Raw genomic sequence first — 14,353 nt, 5'->3', positions numbered from 1 at the left:
TTACCTTCCTTTACAATCACTCCTCTGTCAAAAGGACTTGATAAGGATGGAGAAATTCGCCATTATAATAACATGTTTTAGCTCTCAACGCTTGACAGAGTTTATCCAATTAAAATTCGCATCATGTGCGTTCTATACAATAGTTTGTCTATTGTGTGTACATTTCAATACAAAAGTTTGTTAAGTAATCTCAGGGCCATCGCATCATGGGTGACAGTTTTAGCTATCGTTTGTTTCTTGTCACATGTGAGTCATCGCCATGGCGATTTCCTTCCTTGATATACGATATACTGTAATCATCCTGTATATACGGCTTGTCAATTTCACTCATCAACATCAATGCTCGTCCTCATTTTCTTCAATGACTTCAAGTAGAGTATTCTGTGACACTGACAAAACCAATCTGGTGTGCTTGAACTTGGATGAGTTTCTAGGACATTTAAATCATCTTGCCATGTTGTTTTGTTTGTAAATATGTTTTTTGTAGGATGCACATTTTTAACATGTTTTGATAGATATGTCGTGAATATTTAATGTGGTTGTTGCAGTGTAGGGACAATCTGACACCAGTGGTCCTCACTCACTCACTCAAAACCTACGTCACTCACTCAAAACCTACTCACTTACTCATTCATACACTCACTCAAAACCTACTCACTCACTCACTCAAAACCTACTCACTCCCTTATTCACTCACTAACTCAAAACCTACTCACTCACTCACACTCTCTCTCACTCACAGCATACTCACTCACTCAGAACATATTCATTCACCCATTCATTCACTCACTCACTCACTCAACACCTACTCACTAACTCACTCAAAACCTACTCACTCACTCACTCACTCAACACCTACTCACTCACTCACTCAACACTCACTCACTCACTCAACACTCACTCACTCACTCACTCACTCACACCAACCCACAACTGTTTTTGTGAAAATTAACCTTTTTCAATGAAAATTGTTTTTTAATTCAGATGAATGTAAACAAGTTTTACGACAGACCTTTCATGATTTTTACATGTCCCGAACATTCATGGGCTGTGAGAAATATTCACGTATTACACTGATCTCCTTTTGAAACACATCTGAGACACCAGATGAAAAGTTGAACATTGTCCTTTCCTCAAGGTGGCCACGAGGACTCAGTGATGTCATAGGGAGGAAACAGTTGTCAAACAACTATCACCATGGTTACAAAACATGTTACATGATCAGTTTTGGTTTCTGTATTTGAGTAGACAATAAAAAATGTGTTACATCAGAAGATTCAGGAAGGATAGGGTTTCAAAAGGTCGTAAAAGGCAGTGCAGAACAAATCCCTTTGTGATATGAATCACTCCTAACACTCTCACATTCTGTTTTGTTCACTACGTTAATTGACTACCGTAGTGTTGTTGTGAGTGGTCATCGTCCTTTGTCTAATCACCACTTAATTAGCATGCTGACCGACGTTTGGCCGGCGTCCAGTTGGTATTGGCCAGCTTCCGCCCTCACTTGACACAGAAGACGCTTCTACGTAGGTGACTTTCTGGGTGATGACTTTGATTATTGGATGAAGTTCTTACTGTAAACTTTGTAAATGTAGGTGGGATGTACTAGGTGGGATTTTAATGGGGATTCTTCTGCAGGCCAAGATTACATTTCTGAAATCTGATAATTAGGAGAATGTTCATCACTTCTTGGAGATACTGACGGTAGTCTTGAGCTTGATGGAAAAGGAAATTAAAAATATCAAATTAAAAATTGTTATGACTTATGTTATCACGCACATGGTAGGTTAAAGTGTTCACTCGTCACGTAGAAGACCCGGGTTCGATTCCCACATGGGTACAATGTGTGAAGACTATTTCTGGTGTTCCTGTCTTCACTCACTCACTCACTCACTCACTCACTCACTCACTCACTCACTCACTCACTCACTCACCCACTCACTCACTCACTCACTCACCCACTCACTCACTCACTCACTCACTCACTCACTCACTCACTATACAAAGCTGTATAGTCTGATTCACTCACTCACAATAAGGGGTCAAATAGGTCTTCAGCAACCCATGCTTGCTAAAAGGCGACTCTGCTTGTTGTATGAAGCGACTAACGGGGTCGGTTGGTCGGGCTTGCTGACTTAGTTGATGCATATCATCGTATCCCAATTACGTGGACAGATGCTCATGATGTCAATCACTGGATTGTCTGGTCCGGACTCGATTATTTACAGACCGCAATCATATAGCTGGAATATTGCTGAGTGCGGCGTTAAACAACAAACAAACAAACAAACACTCACAATAAGCCTAGGAGGAACAGATGTATAAATCTGTGTCCTGCTCTGAGAGAATGTCGGCAAATAGCAAATAACAATCAGTCTTTCACAGACATGCCTTAATCACTAGTTAGCAATGTTAATTCCCTGCTTATTGTGCTCCAAGGCTATTTAGACATCTCACAATCCTGTTATTGATTTTCAAGTAGATAAATCCGATGATTCATAAGCTTCATGCCAAAACTGATAGGGAACAATGACTGACTCAAACAGGAAGTCAACAATGAACAATCGTGCACTCTTCTTTAAAAAAATAACATTTAACACAAGACGATCTGATAAGATACTTTAAGATGAGTATGGACTACATTCACTAAATGCCTCTTCAGGTATATACTTGTGCATGTCAGTGACGCACTGTTCATGATTTATAGACAGCCATAATGGACTTGCACATCGTGAAATCGACATTAAAATGTAGATGCACAGTGCATGTCTCTTAGCAGGATGTACTTCTCACAGCACATTGTATCTTTTTTCCGAGCTTAAAAGCAGAACTATTGACCCCAGTTTCAGTTTTATGAACCTCATAATATCATATATGTCATCATAAATCTGTAGTTATATTTGGACAAAGATTACACAAAGCTTGTATATTTCAGATGGTGTTTATTTTGCCTTTGTAAAAATGAGATCGTATATTTCATTGTCCTGTTGGTTGCAACAGGAATGTCAGACTCTTTGATCACCTGTTCCAAGGTTTGTTTCTATGTCTAACTGTTTTTGGTTTGCTGATCTTTTGGGAGGAAATGTTGGTTGTTCGGTACTGTTGGGTTACGACATGTTCCACTGTCTTGACCTGTTCTGTCGAGGTCTAAAGGCTGTAAAATGGGGTCTCGTATAAATGTTCAGGGTATATTGCACTTACATCACGACCTGTGCATGCTATTTATCATAAGCTGTCAACAAAAAGTTGAGGTGAAATTGGGTCTAAAGTCGCGTCCAAGATTATTGCACTTATATAGCGACGTGCAGACAAGTGTGTATGTGTGTGTGTGGCTGCTTGTACTAGTACAGACTGATGCCGATTTATAGTGATAGCTCACTGAGATACCATGCCGCAGTTTAACATGAATACCCCACTCAGACACTATACTGACTCTGAGCTGACCAGTCCTTGTTTTAGCCCCTTGATGCCGAGCGCCACTCAGACACAGTATACGGACTCCGAGCCGACCAGTCCTTGTTTAAGCCCCTTGATGCCGAGCGCCACTCAGACACAGTATATGGACTCCGAGCCGACCAGTCCTTGTTTTAGCCCCTTTATGCCCAGCGCTAGACAGGGTAACAACAAGTACCATCTTTTAATGTCTTTTGGTATGAAGCGGCTGGGATCGAACCCCGGACCTTCCGCTCTCCGGGCGGACGCTCTACCACTAGACCACGGAGGCGGTTGTCAACAAAAAGGAACATTTTACATCATAAAGAATAGATAGATATGATTGAAAACTTTACCAAACTTTATCTTTGTTGATTAAAATTTTACTTTACCAAGTGTGGTTTGATTGGTTTGCATTTGTTTTGTAGGTCAGAGAGACTCGGATGGATCCCTATAACAGTGTATGACTTCCATGCTTTCTGCATGCTAGTTACCTTGAATGTTGCAGGGGTTTCCATTAGGGGTTTCCATTAGAGGTTTTATTAGAGGTGTCAATTGGGGGTTTTCGTTAGAGGCGTCCACTGGGGGTTTTCATTACAGGTGTCCATTAGGGGTTTTCATTTTTAGAGGTGTCCATTAGGGGTTTTCATTAGAGGTGTCCATTGGGGTTTTCATTACAGGTGTCCATTAGGGTTTTTCATTTTTAGAGGTGTCCATTAGGGGTTTTCATTAGAGGTGTCCGTTAGGGTTTTCTAAGAGGTGTCCATTGGGGTTTTCATTACAGGTGTCCATTGGGGTTTTCATTAAAGGTGTCCATTAGGGGTTTTCATTAGAGGTGTCCATTAGGGATTTTCATTTTTAGAGGTGTCCATTGGGGTTTTCATTACAGGTGTCCATTAGGGATTTTCATTTTTAGAGGTGTCCATTGGGGTTTTCATTAGACGTGTCCATTGGGGGTTTTCGTTAGAGGTGTCCATTGGGGTTTTCTTAGAGGTGTCCATTGGGGTTTTCATTACAGGTGTCCATTAGAGGTTTTCATTAGAGGTGTCCATTTGGGGTTTTCATTAGAGGTGTCCATTTGGGTTTTTTATTAGAGGTGTTCATTTCGGGTTTTCATTAGAGGTGTCCATTGGGGTTTTCATTAGAGGTGTCCATTGGGGGTTTTCATTAGAGGTGTCCATTGGGGGTTTTCATTAGAGGTGTCCATTAGGGCTTTTCGTTAGAGGTGTCCATTGGGGTTTTTCATTAGAGGTGTCCATTAGGGCTTTTCATTAGAGGTGTCCATTGGGTTTTTTTTATTAGCGGTGTCCATTGGGGTTTTCTTTAGAGGTGTCCATTGGTTTTTTTTTATTAGCGGTGTCCATTGGGGTTTTCTTTAGAGGTGTCCATTGGGGGTTTTCATTAGAGGTGTCCATTGGGAGTTTTCATTAGAGGTGTCCATTGGGGTTTTCATTAGAGGTGCCCTTTTGGGGTTTTAATTAGAGGTGTCCATTAGGGGTTGTCATTAGAGGTGTCCATTGGGGTTTTCATTAGTGGTGTCCATTGGGAGTTTTCATAAGAGGTGTTCATTCGGGGTTTTATTTGAGGTGCCCATTTGGGGTTTTCATTAGATGTGTCCATTGGGGGTTTCCATTAGAGGTTTCCATCAGGGGTTCCCATTAGACGTTTCCATTAGAGGTTTCCATTAGAGATGTCCATTGGGGGTTTCCATTAGAGATTTCCATTTGGGGTTTCCATTAGGGATTTCCACACTGGTGTCTGTATTTCTGTGATGACTTCATGGTACCCATGCAGATCCAAGCTACAATAAGCCTTGGGCAATCCATGCATGCCGTAAAAGGCAACTATGCTTGTCGTAAGAGGCGATTAACGGGATCAGATGGTCAGGCTCCCTGACTTAGTCAACTCATGTCATTGTTTCCCAATTGTGTAAATCAATGCTGATGATATCAATCACTGGATTGTCTGGTCCAGACTCAATTATTTACTGAGTGTGGCATTAAACAAGAAACAAACTTGGGGAATGATATTTAGTAGGGCCCGTTTCACAAGGCGATCTTAGCGCTAAGATCACTTTGTGGAATGGGACCCAGGTCCCAGGAAGTCTGTGCTTGTAACAAAGATTCAGTGTGACCTGGCTCTCTATTTCATTGTACCCATCAACGTGTTCCTTGCTCATGCTATCGACCACTGGTCTGGCTGGTACATACTTAACAACTGTAGGCAACTGTGAAGTGATTGAAATAATGAGGTGGCATAAAACAATATTTACTCCCCAACGCTGACACATGATTAAGTGGAATTTCGAAGCTCGCTACTGTTGTGAGACAAAATGCTAATTATTACGGTAATGAAATATCTTGTGTATACTGATTGGTCGTATGTTTCCGACCCATGGCGTCGCCATGTAGCAGTGTGGAGTAGACCGCACTCAACAGTCGCAGGAAGTTCCATGATAGAGTCACCCTATGCCGAGCCATCGGTATTTCCTAAGTCGAAACACATCCACAGGAAAGTAGTATTTCAAAGTGGTCAGTGTGATGGTGTAACAAATGTGGACTGATTGATGTTGTACATGACACAAAGGGAGGGCTGTGACACAAAGTTCACAAACTGTACGTGTGAAATATTGGGTCATCAGCAGCACAGTGTATGTGTGTTTGGTTTCTTCCAGGAAGATATTTGAAAGTTATATATGGTACCTTCAAATTGTTTGTTTTAATTTAAAATGTATATTTACCTTGTAGAATGTCTTTACAAGTCTCTCAATCACTTATTTTAGAGCGCTTTTTTATGGCAATTTTTTTCCGTATCAGTATATTGTCTTAGAGAGTCGGGGACACGGGTGGCCCAGTTGTCTATTGCGCCACGATTTGCTGTGCAGAGTTGTGTCCCTTCGGCACGCCAGGAAGTTGTCTAAGGCACCATGATTTGCTGTACAGAGTTGTGTCCCTTTGGCACACCAGGAACCTATGATTGTGGGTTTGAATCCTGGTTCGCCCGTTTATGTTTCTAGGTTTGTCAGCACCATATCATGCTCGTGGGTTTCACAGAAGTGGTAAACGTCCGAGACCTGCATCACTTTGGGCTTTCCTCCCACATTAAGCTGACACGGCGTGATATAACTGGAATAATGTTAAAAGCGGCGTTGAACCCAATTCACTCACTCGCTGGTGATCAATGAATGAAGTTGATAAATTGCAGAAGGTAAATGTTTCTATTTGGTTGTAGAGTATTTGTCTTTTGTGGACAAATCATATCATGATGTCACATAATATATACTACTCAAAAGAAGTTAAGAAACACAATTCTTTCATATTACTGTCTGTCTGTGTGTCTGTCTGTCTGTCTGTTGAAATAAACAAATCCTACAATGTGTGCCTTTCAAAACCAACACCTTGAAAATTTATCCTGTTATTGTTAATTTAATTTTAAAAATACACAATTAAACTTGCTTCACCTCCCTTTTAGAAGATTTGTTATTGTTTACCGCCGAGGATCTCTGGTTCTACTTATATGGAAATGTTGATTACAAATGTGAAAGTCCTTGACGCCATCCACAACAAAGCGGTATTGTCCTGTTAATTACACAAATGAACAATCTAATCATTGTCACAATGGCTTGTGTCATCATATGTGTCACAATAAACCGTCAACAAGGAGGTAGTTAAATGATTTGTCAGCGTTTCAGCTATAAACGACTTGTCAAGGTGCAATTACACTCGTTAATGGCGTCATTTGTAGTCCGCTGGTTGTTGTCAAGTGCAGCAGTCAGACAAAAGGACTGAGCAAGTTTAGTGGAGAGGGTTGAGCTAACATACTCAGGAGATGGCAGTCAAGTCAATGTTCGAATGTTGATTTTTCCTATCTTAATTTTGAAGGGTCTGTTACCCGGCAGAAGGATTATTTGGCCTTGCATTGTCTGTTGATGTGTGTACATTTGTACTGCAAAGTTTTCCTAATTTGGATTTTTTTAAAGAAAAGGTTTAAAATGTCTATTTGTATCTGGGGCGGTCAGGTAGCCTGGTGGTTAAAGCGGTCGCTTGTCACGCCGAAGACCCGGGTTCGATTCCCGACATGGGTACAATGTGTGAAGCCCATTTCTGGTGTCGCCTGCCGTGATGTTGCTGGAATTTTGCTAAAAGCGGCATAAAACCATACTCACTCACTCACTCACTATTTGTATGTACTGCATGGGCCAGTGCTTGTGTATATGATACGGGTCTATAGTAGTGTCAGTTGTATGTTAATGGATTTGATACTATGAATGTTTGACACATATTTAATACCAATGGATTTGATACTATGAATGTTTGACACATATATTTAATACCAGAGGATTTTATACCAGTAATGCATACCACAATATCAGTTTAATTGTTAGAGGTGCACTTTATGTATTGAATGCCAGTGTGTTGAAAGACAGTGTGTTGAATACCAGTGTGTTGAATACCAGTGTATTGAATGCCAGTGTGTTGAATGACTGTGTTGAATACCAGTGTGTGTTGAATGACAGTGTATTGAATGACAGTGTGTTGAAAGCCAGTGTATTGAATACCAGTGTGTTGAATACCAGTGTGTTGAATGCCAGTGTGTTGAATGCCAGTGTATTGAATGCCAGTGTATTGAATGCCAGTGTGTTGAATGCCTCTGTGTTGAATACCAGTGTGTTGAATACCAGTGAATTGAATGCCAGTGTCTTGAATGCCAGTGTGTTGAATACCAGTGTATTGAATGCCAGTGTGTTGAATGCCAGTGTGTTGAATGCTTCTGTGTTGAATACCAGTGAATTGAATACCAGTGTCTTGAATGCCAATGTCTTGAATACCAGTGTCATGAATACCAGTCTGATTATTTCCAAGCCACCCAGAAAGTGTGAGTGAACTATATTCCATCTGTATCACGACCGGTCACCATTATATTACCTACGACAGCAAACATATGGGAATTCATAAAAATCATATGATCCAGGGCCAGATCACGTCATGAGACCACAGAGTATTGTTTCCGGGTGTCATTGTTCACGTCATTCGAAACTTATTGTGACGTGAGGTCAAAAAACCGTCACACTAGAAACGACATTATAGCTGAAGAATGTTGACGTCCATCGACAAATTGTGGTTCCGCTGCTGTTGTGACTTGCTGTTGTGACTTGCTGTTGTTATAGGTAAACACTAAAATTTGTCTCTGTATGTAGACATCTTCTTCAGTAATAAATAGAACATTATATTTGTGTTCATGTCATACTATGTTTACGACACTTGTGCCTAAATTCTGGTATTTCCCTTGCTCTGGGGAATTTACCCGAATTTAGACACTCTTCTCGTTAACATAGAATGACATGAACATACATATATATATTGTGGGTATATTGGCATAACGCAAAATTCACTAATTCTGTTTTCTGAGACTTTTCGAATGACAGCAGTCAGGATTTCAGGATTGAGTGGTGAAAATGTCTTGCTGACACTCAGCATCTCTGAAGAAAAGTTTATGCAATCTTTATTGTCACAGGAATTAATTCTGTATCATTCACAGATAAAGGAGTCATCAAACTGACACCTCTATCAATGCAGGGAACAGATATAGCTCCTTCAACAGTCAAACAGCCTGCTACGGATTTATTCGCCATTGTTGAAGCTAATTAGTGTTATCCTAATGATTATAAATCCAGTGCCTTGTCACAGTGGTAATTAACACCTACTTGTAACGTTTCCTTGTCTACGCTCCGTAAACAATGACATTACAGTCTACCTGACACTCATGCTGTAATTTATGACTTGAATTGTCAATAAAGTTGTGTCATGACAAGTTTATCAAGGACCATTACAGGATGAGCGGATTCCTTGATAAGACAATGTCTGGGCATTCACGGTGGGTAGTACTTCTGGAATTGTGGGCAATAGCTCCTTGACTGGCGCTAAGCTGCTGCTGACTGCTATTGGTCATACATTGCATCTTGAACTTTTGAAGCCTCGATTTACTTCAAGTCTAGAGAGGGATTGACAATAAGAAATGTTTTAATGTATTTTTTATTGTTCTCAGAGTTGTGGAGTATTACAGTATTCCGTCAAAACATGTTTCAGATTGCATAAAATGACATAAACAAACGTACATTGTCACATTTCACACTGAAAAGATTACAACACAATCAGACTCCAACATAGCATGTATCAACAGAGAGCTAAGAATCAAGTGCTGAGAATAAAAGTGACCATTTTTTTAAAAGTTATTTTTGTCATTTTTTTTATAGCAATAAATATCTTGATAGAATATATGTATTTATGTAGTTTTAATTATATATCTTTGGTTTCATTCCTTTGATTCCACATACATGAATATGCCTTTTATAAAAGTATGCGATTGATAAAAGTATTAGAGTAGTTAGAACCAAACCTAATAAGATGTTTTGTCAATTTAATTTTGGGTGAAAGATTAAGCCAAAGTTGGAGATCATTCCAATTTTTTTTAGTTTCATTACCAGTACATTCCCAAAAGACATGGCTGATGTCCTCATTGACAGCATTACAAAAGCTTCATACACTGTTGTCTACATGATTCATGGTTAGTAGACAGCAAGAACTGGTGTGTTAGCATTCTGGTTCAAGCAAGACCAGTGTAGTTTCCATGTTTATCAATGTTTGTGGTATATCCCCTAGGAGAGGGGCATGATGCAAAATAATAAAAAATATAGTAAGATTTTTTTTTATAGTAAGATTCTTTTAAAAAAATGTTTTCAGAGGATTAACAGTAGAGACTTCCCACTCATTTATGCAATTATTGTTACTGTTAATCCTCCAACTACTAAATATATTCTGTACAATGTTCCTCATTCAGTCTTGATTGACAACAGTAGAAGGATCTATACCAAAACATCGCCTTTACAGCAATCAAGAAGTTGTTATCCATAAATTGTGTCTACTTTGTCATCCGTCAACTTCTAAGTAATTCCTATCAAACAATTAGTAATAGCAGAAGGATAATGTTGTAACAAGACGATGGACAGGGAACACGCAATGAGGAAGCCAATTAAATGGATTAAATTACTTAGGTGGGATGATTTGGGAAACTATTGCTTGATGAGGTCAGTGAAGGAGGATGGGACGAAGTAGCCTTGACCTTCGTCAGAATCAGAAAAGCATAACAAACAGGACAATGACAACAGTCTTAATAATCAGGACAATCACAAAATAGTTGTTACAGTAACAATCACAACATTGAGGACAATGCATAACAAACAGGACAATCACAACAGTCTTGATAATCAGGACAATCACAAAACAATTGTTACAGTAACAATCACAACAGTCTTAATGATCAGGACAATGACAACAGTCTTAATAATCAGGACAATCACAAAACAATTGTTACAGTAACAATCACAACAGTCTTAATGATCAAGACAATGACAACAGTCTTAATAATCAGGACAATCACAAAACAATTGTTACAGTAACAATCACAACATTGAGGACAATGCATAACAAACAGGACAATCACAACAGTCTTACTAATCAGGACAATCACAAAATAGTTGTTACAGTAACAATCACAACATTGAGGACAATGCATAACAAATAGGACAATCACAACAGTCTAAATAATCAGGACAATCACAAAACAATTGTTACAGTAACAATCACAACAGTCTTAATAATCAAGACAACAGCCTTAATTATCAGGACAATCACAAAACAATTGTTACAGTAACAATCACAACAGTCTTAATAATCAAGACAACAGCCTTAATTATCAGGACAATCACAAAACAATTGTTACAGTAACAACCACAACAGTCTTAATAATCAAGACAATGACAATACTCGAACAACCGATACAGTTGATCCAATCAATGTGATGCTATGTGAGCACAAATGTGGTCATTCCCCTTGGTGGAATGGTTTTAGCAGGAGCCTTGTTCATGTGGAATTTGTTTAATGGGTACATTGTTCTTGTTGCACAGGAACAGAATCCCTGGTATATCGATTCTACCAGAACAAATATTCAGGGGGAACATATTGATGCTCACATTTTTAGACACAAAAGCATTTGCAATCAGACAGACACACGTCACTGTTATCTACAACCACTCAGTCTACAGATGTTGGAGTGAGTGAGTATGGTTTTATGCCACTTTTAGCAATATTCCAGGCGGGGGACACCAGAAATGGCTTCTCACATTTTTACCCATGTGGGAATCGAACCCAGGTCTTCTGTGTGATGAACGAAGGCTCTAACCACTAGGCTACCCCACTGCCACTAATATGTTGGAAATATAACATCCCAATGTGGGGAATTGACCCTGGGTCTTAGGCATGACGAACAAACGCTTTAACCACTAGGCTACCCCACCGCCCCTGATATGTTGGAAACATAATATTTCTATGAATCTGATATAAAAAGCTTTGCGTCTATTTCATTTTATCAATTTCATTATCAGCAACTCTTGACAATGAGTTTATGCTGCCATCCACACTGAAGCAGTGATGCTTGAAGCTAAAGGGTAAAAGGTCAGGTAGTGGTTTGTTGGTTTGTTTTTTGTTTAACGCCACACTCAGCATTAATCCAGCTATATTATGGCGGTCTGTAAATAATCAAGTGGACCAGACAATCCAGTGATTGACATCATGAGCATCGATCCACTTTTGAACCTATAAAAGCAGCATGGGTTGTATACTCCCCAGGGAGCTGAGAATGATTGTTGAGTGCACACTGAGCCAGTGACCATGGTAATAATAGTGCTCAATAGTCAATAGTGTTTTGAGCATGCCTTGATGTGGTTGGTTGGTTGGTTTGTTTTTAACGCCGCACTCAGCAATATTCCAGCTATATGACAGCGGTCTGTAAATAAACGAGTCTGGACCAGACAATCCAGTGATTAATATCAGGAGCATCGATCCATGCAATTGGGATGGATGACATACATCAACCAAATCAGCAACCCTGACCACCCGATCCCCTTAATCGCCTCTTACGACAAGCATAGTCACCTTTTACGGCAAGCATGGGTTGCTGAAGACCTATTCTACCCTGGATCTTCACGGGTAAAGTTGGCAATAGAGCGTGGATAGGGGAGGAAGAATCAGTTTGATTTCTGGGGTGCATTTCATTTGATGAGTTATTGATGCAGAGTTGACAACACTTGTCAAACAGAACAGTTGAAAGATGCACAGCAAGAGGTTATATCTTGAGAGGGGAAGTTTAGCACAACTAGAGGGAAGTTTAGCACAACTAGAGGGGAAATTTAGCACAACTAGAGGGGAAGTTTAGCACAACTAGAGGGGAAATTTAGCACAACTAGAGGGGAAGTTTAGCACAACTAGAGGGGAAGTTTAGCACAACTAGAGGGAAGTTTAGCACAGCTAGAGGGGAATTTAGCACAACTAGAGGGGAAGTTTAGCACAACTAGAGGGAAATTTAGCACAACTAGAGGGGAAGTTTAGCACAACTAGAGGGGAAGTTTAGCACAACTAGAGGGGAAGTTTAGCACAACTAGAGGGGAAATTTAGCACAACTAGAGGGGAAGTTTAGCACAACTAGAGGGAAATTTAGCACAACTAGAGGGAAATTTAGCACAACTAGAGGGGAAGTTTAGCACAACTAGAGGGAAGTTTAGCACAACTAGAGGGAAATTTAGCACAACTAGAGGGGAAGTTTAGCACAACTAGAGGGAAGTTTAGCACAACTAGAGGGAAGTTTAGCACAACTAGAGGGGAAGTTTAGCACAACTAGAGGGGAAGTTTAGCACAACTAGAGGGGAAATTTAGCACAACTAGAGGGGAAGTTTAGCACAACTAGAGGGAAATTTAGCACAACTAGAGGGAAATTTAGCACAACTAGAGGGGAAGTTTAGCACAACTAGAGGGAAATTTAGCACAACTAGAGGGGAAGTTTAGCACAACTAGAGGGGAAGTTTAGCACAACTAGAGGGAACTTTAGCACAACTAGAGGGGAAGTTTAGCACAACTAGAGGGAAGTTAAGCACAACTAGAGGGGAAGTTTAGCACAACTAGAGGGAAGTTTAGCACAACTAGAGGGAAGTTTAGCACAACAAGAGGGAAGTTTAGCACAACTAGAGGGGAAGTTTAGCACAACTAGAGGGAAGTTTAGCACAACTAGAGGGGAAGTTTAGCACAACTAGAGGGGAAGTTTAGCACAACTAGAGGGAAGTTTAGCACAACTAGAGGGAAGTTTAGCACAACTAGAGGGGAAGTTTAGCACAACTAGAGGGGAAGTTTAGCACAACTAGAGGGGAAGTTTAGCACAACTAGAGGGAAATTTAGCACAACTACAGGGAAATTTAGCACAACTAGAGGGGAAGTTTAGCACAACTAGAGGGAAGTTTAGCACAACTAGAGGGAAGTTTAGCACAACTAGAGGGGAAGTTTAGCACAACTAGAGGGAAATTTAGCACAACTAGAGGGGAAATTTAGCACAACTAGAGGGAACTTTAGCACAACTAGAGGGGGAATTTAGCACAACTAGAGGGGAAATTTAGCACAACTAGAGGGGAAGTTTAGCACAACTAGAGGGGAAATTTAGCACTGAGATGTGCACAGCAGCAATTGTCCACAAAGCAGGAGTTCCAGACTAACAGGGTCAAGACATAGCAGGTATCACTGTAGATGTTTCAGACAGACAGACAATTTATTCAATAATAACTGGCCCCAAATACATACATATGCAGGAATACATAAAGCCTGCGCAAAATGACATATTTACAAACTGGGAAAATTTACATTATTTAAAAAAATAATTTTTAAATTTAATTTTTTTTTACTTATTCGCAGTGGTTTATTTACTATTTACCCTAAGTTGATGAGCTTTAGTAAAAAAAATAGATATTTTATATAAGGTATCATATGCATCTGAGGAAATAATAGAGATAAAGTTATGCTGAAGGTTAGAGGTAATATATTTA

The sequence above is a fragment of the Haliotis cracherodii genome, unplaced genomic scaffold, assembly GCF_022045235.1.
Source record: "Haliotis cracherodii isolate W230 unplaced genomic scaffold, xgHalCrac1.p SCAF_5, whole genome shotgun sequence".
NCBI classification, from domain to species: domain Eukaryota; kingdom Metazoa; phylum Mollusca; class Gastropoda; order Lepetellida; family Haliotidae; genus Haliotis; species Haliotis cracherodii.
This window is presented reverse-complemented; position numbering follows the sequence as displayed.